Source organism: Bombina bombina, chromosome 3 (assembly GCF_027579735.1).
Source record: "Bombina bombina isolate aBomBom1 chromosome 3, aBomBom1.pri, whole genome shotgun sequence".
Lineage (NCBI taxonomy): Eukaryota > Metazoa > Chordata > Amphibia > Anura > Bombinatoridae > Bombina > Bombina bombina.
In genome coordinates this window covers 1,219,100,844-1,219,117,025 of record NC_069501.1, presented here as the reverse complement: position 1 = coordinate 1,219,117,025, position 16,182 = coordinate 1,219,100,844, and positions in this window count along the sequence as shown.

Here is a 16,182-nt window from a genome sequence, read left to right as displayed (position 1 = left end):
TAATATGCTTTAAATAAACTCTTATCTAGGGGCACTGTAGGGCTAAGCTGTCAGGGAGCACAAAAAACAAATATTGGTTACTCTGGAGGTCCAAACTATCTACACTAAATGTTGTAGTGGGTAGATAATTTTACTAATTCAAAACCAAAAGGACATATTATGTTAGAATAGTTTGCAAACCCCAGTAGCCCATATTAATGGGGGATTGGTATACTTATAAGAGGTGAGACCAATTATGAAATAAATAAATTATTTGCTATTTGATATGCGCAACAGAACTGAATTGAGGTGAATTACCACATTACAAGACCTAGGCCAAAAGATCAAACTGACCTTGTTAACTGGGGACTATGTTTATATTAGGTTGTTAGGGAACCGATGCTATATATAGTAAGGTTTAGCAAGAACTCATATCTGTAGTCAAAGACCCAGTAAAATACAGAGTCTGCCATGCAAAAATATCTGATTAACCCCTTGTATTTACATAAGTAGATAACGTGAGCATGCCTCTAATGTCTCAGCCGCTGACAGTTCGGCATGACAATATAACACACAGGGATGAAAATTATAACCATGACATGAATACAATGAGACGTGAATATAAGGAGACTTAACTAGCCTCTGAGTTTCTAGCATAATGAGAGCATATTTACAGGCACATCGACTAACTTGCAATTAACATGTAGTATGCTCAATAGCATAAGTGAATTAAGACATGTGCCTATTATTCTCTTTACACTAAGTATAAACAATATCTAATATGGTAGCTACAGACGTTGGACAAAAAAGATTATACATACAGTTCACAAATTCGGCTGAAATAAATACTGTAGTGCCCAAACATATATCATCCCCAAACCTCAAGCAGTAGTGCCGTCATTAGAGTTCTTATATGTTAGGTTTGGACAAGCACTACACACCTAGCTATATGGTAGTGAGTTCTCATAATAGAGATAGCAATAAAAAGAGCGGTCCCAGTAGTTATCTATCAGCAACTTAAGAATCATTAAAATAGTTCACTTTCACAAACTCTCATAACTCTGTGTGCTTGTGCGGTATTCAAACTTCATCCTATGCCAGAACGCCAAGAGAAGTGAGAGCCATCAGTGAAATTTTCCATAGACATTAATGACCCGTGTTTCAGCCTGGACAGGAACCTTGTGCGATCTACCCGAAGGCTAATTGCAGTCTCACCACGTATCAGGTAGAGTAAAAGCAAACTGTGCCACTCCTTCCTCGGTAAGTTGCTGTGAATAGCGTGGAGATCTATGATGAGATCTGAGCGCACAATGTTCTGCGTCTTGGGCTCACTGGATATGTCGCCATTGAGGAGTGTTCTGGGCCTCTCTAGATTCTGGCAATCCGACTCTACACATTGTAGGTAGTCTAAGGTGTCTGCATGAGCTACTTGCTGGAATTGTAGACCTCCGTTAGTTTCCTCTATAATTATGGCGGGATCCTGGGTAGCGAGCTCGTAGAAGTTAAAACACTGATCTATCAGGCAGTGTATTTTGAAGAAATGCTCCTCCAAAAGTGTACAAATTGCTTCCTGAAGATGCTTCATTTTAGCCCCATAGAGTTAGTAGGTAATACCCGGTTGCAGTTCAGCACTTGTTTAGTGCCTTGTAATGACAGGAAAAAAGCATGTCCTGCCGGGGGGTATAAAGAGGCCAAGCCCTCTGAGCACTGATGCCAACAGCAATCCCATCTATATCAATCTTGATAGGTGCACAGTGTTTAGTAGAGTCCAGTTCTACTAAGTATTTGTATGTATGATGCTATTGCAAGGAGATATTATAAAATTGTTCCTGGAAAGCTGGAGCAGCATACAGCTGTGCGACCAGACATGGCCGCTGCCCGGAAGTTCCCCCCGCCTAGGAACGTTTTATTAATATTAGCACGATTATCCTAACCTGTCCAGTTCCATAATTTTTTGCTTTTTCATTCCCTATCAATTTCATCCCTTCCCTAAATAGTTTCTATTCCTATTCCATCTCCTGTCTTCCTATGCTTTGCCTACAATTGTTCCCTAACCCCCCAAAAAAATTAAATGTGAGGTACCAATTTATCACATGTACATGTACTAAGGGTTTGCAATATATATACATATATATGTGTGCATTTAGTATTAGATCAGTGGTGGTGCGTATTTGTTTATTACACTATTTTGTATGAAAAATAAAATGATGAAAAACTAACTGAACCCTTGTACTGGAGGACAAAGTGTATATATATATATATATATATATATATATATATATATATATATATATATATACACATACACACACAGTATATTCTATTATAACTGAGCCTAGTCCCTCTATTATGGACTAGATTATAAATGGAGCGCTAGGTAGCGCTCACGCACCAACTGCTCTAGAAGTAAGCTGTTTGCATGTGTTGGGTAGCGCTCGTTTAACAAGTTGAAAGTAAAAAGTTTTGCATTCTTGCGCTAACCCAATGAGCACAAAAAGCCAAAGTTAGAATATCACAAGCACGTTAACCTATTTGCTCATTGAAGTCAATAGAGCAAAAAAAGAGGGAGAGAGAGAGAAAAAGAGAGGGGGAGAGAGAGAGCAAAAGAGAGGGGGAGAGAGAGAGAGCAAAAGAGAGGGGGAGAGAGAGAAAAAGAGAGGTAGGAGAGAGAGCAAAAGAGAGGGGGGAGAGAGAGATAGAGAGAGAGGGGGGAGAGAGAGAGAGAGATGGGGGAGAGAGAGGGGGGAGAGAGCAAAAGAGAGGGGGGAGAGAGAGCAAAAAAGAGGGAGAGAGAGAGCAAAAGAGAGGGGTAGAGAGAGAAAAAGAGAGGGGGGGAGAGAGAGCAAAAGAGGGGGGATAGAGAGAGAGAGAGAGCAAAAAAGTGGGGGAGAGAGAGAGGGGGGAGAGAGAGAGGGGGGAGAGAGAGCAAAAGAGAGGGGGAGAGAGAGCAAAAGAGATGGGGGAGAGAGAGAGAGAGCAAAAGAGGGGGGAGATAGGGGGAGAGTGAGAGGGGGGAGAGAGAGCAAAAGAGAGGGGAGAGAGAGAGAAAAATAGAGGGGGAGAGAGAGAGCAAAAGAGAGGGGGGGAGAGAGAGCAAAAGAGAGGGGGAGAGAGAGAGAGCAAAAGAGAGGGGAGAGAGCACAAAAGAGGGGAGAGAGAGAGAGAGCAAAAGAGAGGGGGGAGAGAGAGAGCGCAAAAGAGAGGGGAGAGAGAGCGCAAAAGAGAAGGGGGAGAGAGAGAGCGCAAAAGAGAAGTGGAGAGAGAGAGCGCAAAAGAGAGGGGGAGAGAGAGAGCAAAAAAGTGGGGGGAGAGAAAGCAAAAGAGAGGGGGGAGAGAGGGAGCAAAACAGAGGGGAGAGAGAGCAAAAGAGAGGGGAGAGAGAGCAAAAGAGAGGGGGGAGAAAGAGAGCAAAAGAGAGGGGCCAGAGAGAGAGCAAAAGAGATGGGGGAGAGAGAGAGCAATAGAGAGGGGGGAGAAAGAGAGCAAAAGAGAGGGGGAGAGAGAGCAAAAGAGAGGGGGGAGAGAGAGCAAAAGAGAGGGGGGAGAGAAAGCAAAAGAGAGGTGCAGCGAGTGCGCAAAAGAGAGGGGGGGAAAGAGCAAAAGGGGGGGGAGAGAAAGCAAAAGAGAGGGGGGAGAGAGAGCAAGGGGTGCGACCGCTGTACTGCAAAAAATTGCCGGTGTGAACAGGTTTTAGGACTAGTCTATTTATAAATACATAAAACATATTCTGCTATCTGCAGAACATTGTAATGTGAAATACTCACAGTAAATATATAGTTAAAAACTTGATTAAATATGAATATTGCATAAATATGCTTTTACATGTTTTCATCTACTTAAATGCAAAGGACTACAATGCATTTATATACAGTATGGGGGGTAGTTATCAAGCCGTCAACCTCAAATACGCTGGAATTCTGCAGCGTATTTGTGGCAAGGCTGATTCGCCTTAGTTATCAAAGGCTACAGACCGGCAAAAGTAGAATTTTGTGACGTAAACTTTGATCCGCCGGACTCAGTCTGACACAGATCGATTCTTACGTCACTCCAGATGTTCCGCACACAAGTGCGGCGCAATCTGACTACTTTTGCTAGTTATCAAAAAACTAGCAGGTACGCTCGGCACTTTTACGGCCCAGCGTACCTGGTTTTCAATCCGCCACCCATAGGAATCAATGGGAGTCTGACCGGAACATCCTTCTTCCCCGACGGACTAACGACGAATGAAGGCTCCTTTAAGGGACGTCATCCAAGATGGCGTCCCTTCAATTCTGATTGGCTGATAGGATTCTATCAGCCAATCGGAATTAAGGTAGGAAAAATCTGATTGAATCAGCCAATCAGATTGAGATCGCATTCTATTGGCTGTTCCGATCAGCCAATAGAATGCGACGGTATAGGGGGGGCAGGATAGGGGTTACTAGGTATAATGTAGGTGGCAGCGGTGTCAGGGAGCGGCGGTTTAGGGGTTAATACATTTATCAGAGTTGCGGCAGGGTCTAGGAGCGGCGGTTTAGGGGTTAGTAACTTTATTTAGTTGCGGGGGGCTCCGGGGGCGCCGGTATAGGGGGTAGAACAGTGCAGTTTAGTGTGGGTGTTTAGTGACAGGCTAGCAATAAAGCTGGGAAAAAGCCAAAGAGCAGCGAGATCGGATGAGTGATAACTCTCACAGTCCGCTGCTCATCGCCCCGCGGCTTTTTGACAGCTTTATTTGATAACTTAGGCGTATTTTTTCAGGTCCGCAGCGGCGAAGGTAGGCGAGCTTAGGCGGGCGTATTGGGCTGGCGAAGGCAGGAAAGTTGACACAATGATAACTACCCCCCTTAATGTCTATATATGTATACGTATGTATTTATGCGTTTATATGTGTATATACTGCATGTCTGTAAATACATATACACACATATAAATGCATAAAAACATATGTACACACATATAAACATATATATATATATACACACACATTCATGTACATATTTAGACATGTATATGTATGTATATCTATGTTAAAGCCTTTTTTTTTTAACACCTGAGACCTCATATCTTTGAGCCTTTATAACTTTTTGTGCAATATTTTTTTTTAAATAATTTTTATTAGATTGTGTTATTCTGAGTGTAACTGTACTTTTACTTGTATTTGTAATGTGTTTTATGCAACTTTTTTATTTAAGCATAACAGTTAACCAGAGCTCTATGGTCCTGCTAAACCGATGTGTGTTAACTTCAATTGCACTCAAGCGATCATGTTTACTTTCAACTTATAATATGCACGCTACTTCCAACGCGCACAAACAGATGCAATAAACCCTATATTACTTGCACGCAAGCAATACTCATATATATTCAGATCACCTTTCCTTTAGTCTGTTGTGTCCGAATGTTTTGTGTGGGAATTGAATTATGCTTTAAGGTTCATGAACTACACACTTGGAAGAGCTGATTTTTAAATACACACGACACAAAAAAATATCTTTTTATAGATTTGCAATTTTTTATCCCTTATTTCTGTAACAGTTCAGCAAAAGGTCAGTGAAAACAAAATCCTCAGACTAACAGAAGCGAGAGCTCAGCTGCATTCCTGCACATAGGGCTGTAACACGCCTGCCCTTGGCACTGCCACTAAACTGCTATTTTCTCACAGTTTGTACCGGCTACCACCCATGTGTTAAATCGCAGCCTCTAGTGAGAACTATGACCTGAGAACTTCACATTAAATACTGAATGATAAAGTCAATCCCCGGGCTGTTAGAGAAATAAAATATTAACCCTCTACCATAGACCGGGATGCAGCACATTGCTTAGCAAACAACTGCAGCCCTTTTTAGTAGACAAGTTGTTAAAATCTGTGGGATTAGAAATATCCAATACTGAATGCTAAATTTACCAACACTAAGATTATGTTTTATAATAAAAATTACCTCAAGACAAAAGAAATGACCTCCAGAAACTAGATGCATGTGGTAAATTGTGTGATTTTAATATTCAAGATATATATTATACTGGATATATATACAAGATATATATTATACTATATTTTGTGTAATTTAGTGTTTTGTTTTTTTTGTAATTTAGGTAATTGTATTTAATTTAGGTAATTGTATTTAATTTAGGTAATTGATTTAATTGAAGTGTAAGGTTAGGTGTTAGTGTAAGACAGGTTAAGTTTAATTTCACAGGCAAGTTTGTATTTATTTTAACTAGGTAGACTCGTTAGTAAATAGTTATTAACTATTTACAAACTACCTAGCTAAAATAAATACAAATTTACCTGTGAAATTAAACTTAACCTGTCTTACACTAACACCTAACCTTACACTTCAATTAAATCAATTACCTAAATTAAATACAATTACCTAAATTAAATACAATTACTTAAATTACAAAAAAAACAAAACACTAAATTACACAAAACAAAAAAAGAAATTATAAGATATTTAAACTAATTACACCTAATCTAATTGCCCTATCAAAATAAAAAAGCCCCCCAAAATAGAAAAACCCTAGCCTAAACTAAACTACCAATAGCCCTTAAAAGGGCCTTTTTGCAGGGCATTGCCCCAAAGAAATCGGCTTTTTTACCTGTAAAAAAATACAAACAACCCCCAACAGTAAAACCCACCACCCACACATCCAACCTCCCAAATAAAATCCTAACTAAAAAAAACGTAAGCTCCCCATTGCCCTGAAAAGGGCATTTGGATGGGCATTGCCCTTAAAAGGGCATTTAGCTCTTTTTCAAGTCCCCAAACCCTAACCTAAAAATAAAACCCACCGAATAAACCCTTAAAAAAACCTAACACTTACCCCCGAAGATCCACTTACAGTTTTGAAGACCGGAAATCCATCCTCAACTAAGCCGGGAGAAGTCTTCATCCAAGTGGCAAGAAGTCCTCAAAGAAGTCGGGAGAAGTCTTCATCCAAGCCGGCAGAAGTGGTCCTCCAGATGGGCAGAAGTCTTCATCCAGACGGCATCTTCTATCTTCATCCATCCGGCACGGAGCGGGTCCATCTTCAAGACATCCGACGCGGAGCATCCTCTTCATCTGGAGTCTTCTTGCTCAATGATGGTTCCTTTAAGTGATGTCATCCAAGATGGTGTCTCTTAGATTCCAATTGGCTGATAGAATTCTATTAGCCAATAGGAATTAAGCTAGAAAAAATCCTATTGGCTGATCCAATCAGCCAATAGGATTGAGCTTGCATTCTATTGGCTGATTGGAACAGCCAATTGAATGTAATCTCAATCCTATTGGCTGATTGCATCAGCCAATAGGATTCTTTCACCTTTAATTCCGATTGGCTGATAGAAATCAGCCAATCGGAATTCAAGGGACGCCATCTTGCATGAGGTCACTTAAAGGAACCTTCATTCCAGAAGAGCTATCGTAAGAAGAGAATGCTCCGCGCCGGATGTCTTGAAGATGGACCCGCTCCGCGCCGGATGGATAATGATAGAAGATGCCGTCTGGATGAAGACTTCTGCCCATCTGGAGGACCACTTCTGCCGGCTTGGATGAAGACTTCTCCCGGCTTCGTTGAGGACTTCTTGCCGCTTGGAAGAAGACTTCTCCCGGCTTAGTTGAGGATGGATGTCCGGTCTTCAAAACTGTAAGTGGATCTTCGGGTTAGTGTTAGGTTCTATAAGGGTGTATTGGGTGGGTTTTATTTTTAGGTTAGGGTTTGGGCACTTGAAAAAGAGCTAAATGCACTTTTAAGGGCAATGCCCATCCAAATGCCCTTTTCAGGGCAATGGGGAGCTTAGGTTTTTTTTCCGATCAGCCAATAGAATGTGAGCTCAATCTGATTGGCTGATCCAATCAGCCAATCGGATTGAACTTGAATCTGATTGGCTGATTCCATCAGCCAATCAGAATTTTCCTACCTTAATTCCGATTGGCTGATAGAATCCTATCAGCCAATCGGAATTCGAGGGACGCCATCTTGGATGACGTCCCTTAAAGGAACCTTCATTCGTCGTCTAGTCGTCGGAAGAAGAGGATGGATCCTCGCTGGAGGTCTTCAAGATCAGCCTCTCTTCATTGGATGGAAGAACATAGAAGATGCGGCTTGGATGAAGATGTTTGCTGGTCCGGATCTACTCTTCTGCCCAGATAGGATGAAGACTTCTGCCCGAAGATGGAATTCTTCAGCCGCCGCTTGGATCAAGACTTCAGCCAGAGGATGGACGTCACTCTTCAGCCCCCGCTTGGGCTTGGATGAAGACTTCGGAGGCTCTTCTGGACCTATCGGTGAACCCGGTGTGGTGAAGATAAGGTAGGGAGATCTTCAGGGGCTTAGTGTTAGGTTTATTTAAGGGGGGTTTGGGTTAGATTAGGGGTATGTGGGTGGTGGGTTGTAATGTTGGGGGGGGTATTGTATGGGGTTTTTTTTTACAGGCAAAAGAGCTGAATTCTTTGGGGCATGCCCCGCAAATGGCCCTTTTAAGGGCTGGTAAGGTAAAAGAGCTTTTCTATTTTAATTTTAGAATAGGGTAGGGCATTTTTTTATTTTGAGGGGCTTTGTTATTTTATTAGGGGGCTTAGAGTAGGTGTAATTAGTTTAAAATTGTTGTAATATTTTTCTAATGTTTGTAAATATTTTTTTTTTTTGTAACTTAGTTCTTTTTTATTTTTTGTACTTTAGTTAGTTTATTTAATTGTATTTATTTGTAGGTATTGTATTTAATTAATTTATTGATAGTGTAGTGTTAGGTTTAATTGTAGATAATTGTAGGTATTTTATTTAATTAATTCATTGATAATGTAGTGTTAGGTTTAATTGTAACTTAGGTTAGGATTTATTTTACAGGTAATTTTGTAATTATTTTAACTATTTTAGCTATTAAATAGTTATTAACTATTTAATAGCTATTGTACCTGGTTAAAATAAATACAAAGTTGCCTGTAAAATAAATATTAATCCTAAAATAGCTACAATGTAATTATTATTTATATTGTAGCTATATTAGGGTTTATTTTACAGGTAAGTATTTAGCTTTAAATAGGAATAATTTATTTAATAAGAATTATTTTATTTCGTTAGAATAAAATTATATTTAATTTAGGGGGGTGTTAGGGTTAGGGTTAGACTTAGCTTTAGGGGTTAATACATTTATTAGAGTAGCGGTGAGGTCCGGTCGGCAGATTAGGGGTTAATAATTGAAGTTAGGTGTCAGCGATGTTAGGGAGGGCAGATTAGGGGTTAATACTATTTCTTATAGGGTTATTGAGGCAGGAGTGAGGCGGATTAGGGGTTAATAACTTTATTACAGTAGCGGTGAGGTCCGGTCTGCAGATTAGGGGTTAATTATTGTAGGTAGCTGGCGGCGACATTGTGGGGGGCAGATTAGGGGTTAATAAATATAATATAGGGGTCGGCGGGGGTTAGGGGCAGCAGATTAGGGGTACATAGCTATAACGTAGGTTGCAGCGGTGTACGGAGCGGCAGATTTGGGGTTAAAAAAAATATGCAGGTGTCAGCGATAGCGGCGGCGGCAGAATAGGGGTTAATAAGTGTAAGGTTAGGGGTGTTTAGACTCGGGGTACATGTTAGGGTGTTAGGTGCAGACTTAGGAACAGTTTCCCCATAGGAAACAATGGGGCCGCGTTAGGAGCTGAACGCTGCTTTTTTGCAGGTGTTAGGTTTTTTTTCAGCTCAAACTGTCCCATTGTTTCCTATGGGGGAATCGTGCACGAGCACGTTTTTGAAGCTTGCCGGGTCCGTAAGCACCGCTGGTATTGAGAGTTGCAGTGGCGGTAAATTATGCTCTACGCTCCTTTTTTGGAGCCTAATGCAGCCCTTCTGTGAACTCTAAATACCAGCGGTATTTAAAAGGTGCGGCCAGAAAAAAGCACGCGTAGCTAACGCACCCCTTCTAACGCAAAACTCCAAATTTAGGCCAAAGATAGCAAGAGAATGAAGAAAAGTTGATAATAGGAGTAAATTAGAAAGTTGCTTAAAATTGCATGCTCTATCTGAATCATGAAAGAAACAAATGTGTGTTTAGTGTCCCTTTAATATTGTAATACAGAGACTTTACAATTGCTACAACACTGCTGCAAAAAGATACAACTGGAAGAAGACACTAATTCAATTGTTCAACATGAAAAGTTATATTTTATTGCTATTGCTTTGTACTTTATATGTGCAAAATGTAATAAAAATAATTTCAACCAAAAAAATATACATCATTAGCAGTTATTGCACTTGGCAAACATCACATCACTCTAGCAGTTTAAACTGGTACATAAAATGGACTGACATATGTGCAAAATAAAAACATAATTTATGTAAGAACTTACCTGATAAATTCATTTCTTTCATATTGGCAAGATTCCATGAGCTAGTGACGTATGGGATATACATTCCTACCAGGAGGCACAAAGTTTCCCAAACCTCAAAATGCCTATAAATACACCCCTCACCACACCCACAAATCAGTTTAACGAATAGCCAAGTAGTGGGGTGATAAAGAAAGGAGTAAAAAGCATCAAAAAAGGAATTTGGAAATAATTGTGCTTTATACAAAAAAACATAACCACCATAAAAAGGGTGGATCTCATGGACTCTTGCCAATATGAAAGAAATTAATTTATCAGGTAAGTTCTTACATAAATTATATATACTTTTATGTAATTGGCAAGAGTCCATGAGCTAGTGACGTATGGGATAGTAATACCCAAGATGTGGAACTCCACAGAAGAGTCACTAGAGAGGGAGGGATACAAATAATAACAACCATTTTCCACAACCCAAAATATAAGTTTATTCTCATAAATGAAAAGAAAAAACTTAAACATAAGCAGAGGAATCAAACTGAAACAGCTGCCTGGAGAACTTTTCTACCAAAAACTGCTTCCGAGGAAGCAAATACATCAAAACGGTAGAATTTAGTAAATGTATGCAAAGAAGACCAAGTTGCTGCTTTGCAAATCTGATCAACTGAAGCTTCATTCTTAAAAGCCCACAAAGTGGAGACTGCTCTAGTAGAATAAGCTGTAATTCTCTGAGGCAGGGCCTGACCCAACTCCAAATAAGCCTGATGAATCAAAAGCTTTAACCAAGATGCCAAGGAAATGGCAGAATCCTTCTGACCTTTCGTAGAACCAGAAAAGACAACAAATAGACTAGAAGTCTTCCTGAAATCATTAGTAGCTTCAACATAATATTTCAAAGCTCTTACAACATCCAAAGAATGTAAGGATCTCTCCAAATAATTCTTAGGATTAGGACACAAAGAAGGAACAACAATTTCTCTATTAATGTTGTTAGAATTCACAACCTTAGGTAGAAATTTAAATGAAGTCCGCAAAACTGCCTTATCCCGATGGAAAATCAGAAAAGGATATTCACAAGAAAGAGCCGATCATTCGGTAACTCTTCTAGCAGAAGAGATTGCCAAAAGGAACAACACTTTCCAAGAAAGTAGTTTAATGTCCAAAGAATGCATAGGCTCAAAAGGAGGAGCCTGTAAAGCAGGGGTGGACAAGAGGTAGATCGCGGTCTACCAGTGGACCGTAAGTGAAATTTAGATTTTAGATTTAGATGTATGAGAAATGTTTCTCTCTCTTTTGAAATCGGCTATGAGTCTATGACAGTGGTATGTGTACTTCAGCATGAGTTACATGGCTGTAGCTAAACTCGCTGCCCCAGCTTTGGTTACTGCCTGTCCCAATCTCTCCTACTTTTTGTCTCTAGAGCAGTCAGTCCATAGTACAGACTCTTTATGCGCCAGGCTGAGATGCTGCTCAGTTTGCCTGGGTTTGGCAGTTCCAGGTCCTGCTCTGTCTGATATTCTGCTGCTACTTTCTAGTTCTGTCCTCTGTTACTTGTAACCAGACTCTGCTGGGTGAATTGTCTGGTGGTGTTGTTTTTTTCCCAGGGCCTGTTACTCCCCCTCAGGTTCTTTTACTTACTCTGTACCAGGCTTTGATGATGCTCTCTGATACTTTCTCTGACACACTAATATTAGCTATACTTTGTGCTAGTTTCTGCAGTTTTCTGTCCCCAGAATTTGTTGTCACCAAATTGTGCAGGTCAGTGCTGTTGCTGTTATACCAGTCTCTGGTTGCTGTGTAAGGCGGTACAGAGCCTGCAGATCCTACCACTGGCACTGTCCCAATTATTTGCAGTAGTCTTCAGCTAGTAGCGGACGGAGGGAGAGCAGCCAACAGGACCTGCCCCCTAATCAACCTGACATGGCGTCCAGCCAATAAAATTACTTTGTAGAATGAGTCTGTTTATGATTGGCTGAGAATAGTTCATTGTCATCTTTGTATCTGGGCTGTGGGTTTCCCATGTGTTCCAGGCTTGACTTCTCCACTAGCCCTAGACTTGACCTGACTTGATTGTGAGACTACTTATTCATACGCAGGCGCGGTACACAGATAAGGTTGCTTGACGGTCCCAGTGTGACGTAAAGAGAGAGCTCTTGCAGTTAGTAAAAAGCATGGCTGTATTTATTATTAAAGAGCGCAGCTGATTTTTAAAGCTGTATTATTTGTGACAAAAATAAAATTTTTAGCCAGCAGGTTCTATTTGAGGCAAAAATAAATTTTTCAGCCAATGACTGGTGTTTTTTTTTTAGTTAGGTGATCACGTCACTTGGAATAAAATAATCCCTTGCATTACAAAAGTCTGCCCACCCCTGCTGTAAAGCCTTCAAAACCAAATTAAGACTCCAAGGAGGAGAGATTGATTCAATGACAGGCTTGATACGGACCAAAGCCTGTACAAAACAGTGAATATCAGGAAGCTTAGCAATCTTTCTGTGAAATAAAACAGAAGGAGCAGAGATTTGTCCCTTCAAGGAACTTGCAGACAAACCTTTATCCAAACCATCCTGAAGAAACTGTAAAATTCTAGGAATTCTAAAAGAATGCCAGGAGAATTTATGAGAAGAACACCATGAAATATAAGTCTTCCAAACTCGATAATAAATCTTCCTAGAGACATATTTAGGAGCCTGTAACATAGTATCAATCACTGAGTCAGAGAAACCTCTATGACTTAATACTAAGCGTTCAATTTCCATACCTTCAAATTTAATGATTTGAGATCCTGATGGAAAAAAGGACCTTGAGACCGTAGGTCCGGCCTTAACGGAAGTGGCCAAGGTTGGCAACTGGACATCCGAACAAGATCCACATACCAAAACCTGTGGGGCCATGCTGGAGCCACCAGCAACACAAACAATTGTTCCATGATGATCTTGGAAATCACTCTTGGAAGAAGAACTAGAGGCGGGAAGATATAAGCAGGTTGGTAACACCAAGGAACTGCTAACGCATCCACCGTCTCTGCCTGAGGATCCCTGGACCTGGACAGGTACCTGGGAAGTTTCTTGTTTAGATGGGAAGCCATCAGATCTATTTCTGGAAGACCCCATATCTGAACAATCTGAAAAAACACATCTGGATGGAGCGACCACTCCCCCGGATATAAAGTCTGACGGCTGAGATAATCCACTTCCCAATTGTCTACACCTGGGATATGGACCGCAGAAATTAGACAGGAGCTGGATTCTGCCGAAGAAAGTATCCGAGATACTTCTTTCATAGTTTGGGGATTGAGTCCCACCCTGATGATTGACATATGCCACAGTTGTGATATTGTCTGCTGAAAACAAATGAACGGTTCTCTCTTCAATAGAGGCCAAACCTGAAGAGCCCTGAAAATAGTTCAAAAATATTGATTGGTAACCTCGTCTCTTGAGATTTCCAAACCCATTGTGCTGTCAGAGATCACCAGACAGCTCCCCAACCTGAAAGACTTGCATCTGTTGTGATCACAGTCCGGGTTGGACGAACAAAACAGGCTCCTTGAACTATACGATGGTGATCTAACCACCAAGTCAGAGAGAGTCGAACATTGGGATTTAAGGATATTAATTGTGATATCTTTGTATAATCGCATCTGATGCTGCAGTCATGAGACCTAAAACTTCCATGCACATAGCTACTGAAGGGAATGATTGAGACTGAAGGTACCGACAAGCTGAAACCAATTTTATTTGTCTCTTGTCTGTTAGAGACAGAGTCATGGACACTGAATCTATCTGGAGACCTAAAAAGGTGACCCTTGACTGAGGAATTAAGGAACTTTTTGGTAAATTGATCCTCCAACCATGTCTTTGAAGAAACAACACTAGTTGATTTGTGTGAGATTCTGCAGAATGTAAAAACTGAGCTAGTACCAAGATATCGTCCAATAAGGAAACGCTGCAATACCCCGTTCTCTGATTACAAAGAGTAGGGCACAGAGAACCTTTGAAAAGATTCTTGGATCTGTCGCTAGGCCAAATGGAAGAGCATTGGTAATGCTTGTCTAGAAAAGAGAATCTCAGAAACTGATAGTCTGGATGAATCGGAATATGAAGATATGCATCCTGTAAGTCTGTCGTGGACATATAATGACCTTGCTGAACAAAAGGCAAAATAGTCCTTATAGTCACCATTTTGAAAGTTGGCACTCTTACAAAACGATTTAAAATTTTCAGATCCAGAACTGGCCTGAATTAATTTTCTTTCTTTGGGACAATGAATAGATTTGAATAAAACCCCAGACCCTGTTCCTGAAACGTAACTGGTATGATTACCCCTGAAAGCTCCAGGTCTGAAACACACTTCAGAAAAGCCTGATCCTTTACTGGATTTGCTGGGATGCCTGAGAGAAAAAAATCTTCTCACGGGAGGTTTTACTCTGAATTCTATTCGGTACCCTTGAGAGACAATACTCTGAATCCATTGATTTTGGACAGAATCTGCCCAAATACTTTGGAAGAATCTTAATCTGCCCCCTACCAGCTGAGCTGGAATGAGGGCCGCACCTTCATGCAGACTTGGGGGCTGGCTTTGGTTTCTTAAACGGCTTGGATTTATTCAAACTTGAAGGTTTCCAATTGGAACCAGATTCTTTGGGGGAAGGATTGGGTTTCTGTTCCTTATTTTTTCAAAAGTAACGAAAACGGTTAGAAGCTTTAGATTTACCCTTAGGTCTTTTTTTTTTTTTTAAATTTTATTTTTATTGAGGACATGAAAATAAAATAAAACAATAATAATAACATACATCATACATGAAATAGGCATTAGTAAAGATGTTCACGTCATATCTGAAAAAGATTACATGAAATAGGCATTATAAAAGATATTCACGTCATATCTAAGAAGGATCATGTACATTAGGGTAAAGTCCTCAGTTTTCTTCCCCCCATATCAAAACAGTAGGTCACTCTTGGAACGATCGTGGTAGTTTTATTAGAGTCCAGGGGTTGTTATAAAGCAACAAAGAAAAATTAATGAAAAAGAAAAATTAATAAAAGAAAACTGCATCTAACTAAAGATCATTATTAACATAAACTGAACAAATAGATAGTTAGACGCTGATGCCAGAACTAGGCGCGCCAAAAACCTTAGACACTTCAACAAATGTAAATAATAGCAACAAGTCTCTCAGCACAGAAAAAGGACCTGATATCTATACCTATGATATGTAACTTCACAATTATATCAATCAACATATAAGCACTATCTAAGTATACATATATCCTTCCCTTATTTATAAAACGTGTAGGAGTACAGTGGTGGTAGTAGAATATTTGCACCTATGTGCATTCTTCTACAATTGGAATATGGCGTTTTGATGTGTCTCATATATCTAAATTATTTTTTACCTCCCAGCAGCCCCGGCCGTAGACCGCTAGGTCAGGACAACAGAAATAATCTAGCTCCAAATCTAGTGACAATAACCCTGACATCTCATGTCCTGCGAATATTTTTATTATAGCCGATGATCTCTCCAGGAGCCCCCCTCCAAACCCCAATGGAGACACCAGATTTTACAAGGCATTGTATCAATAAATGTTCTGAAAGTGGAGCATGATAAACCTCGATGAGATATGAGACTTCTTATAGTGATAGCATGTGAAGATGTAAAAACAGTTATCTGCATGCAAATATTATGTTCATGCTACAAAAGAAATATATGCAAAACTTATCAAGACCCAATGTTAAAAGTAATCAGATCTGTAAGACTGAGAGACCTGCCGACATTTTATAAACAGATCCCTCATATTGAATGGGACAAAAATACATATACACACAAAATATAACTAAAATACTCGTGAAGTAAGAGAATGCTTTTAATGTCCTTGTTACAGGTCATTCAAGTTCTAATTGATCAGTGAGCTTGGTATCTTTTTAAGGA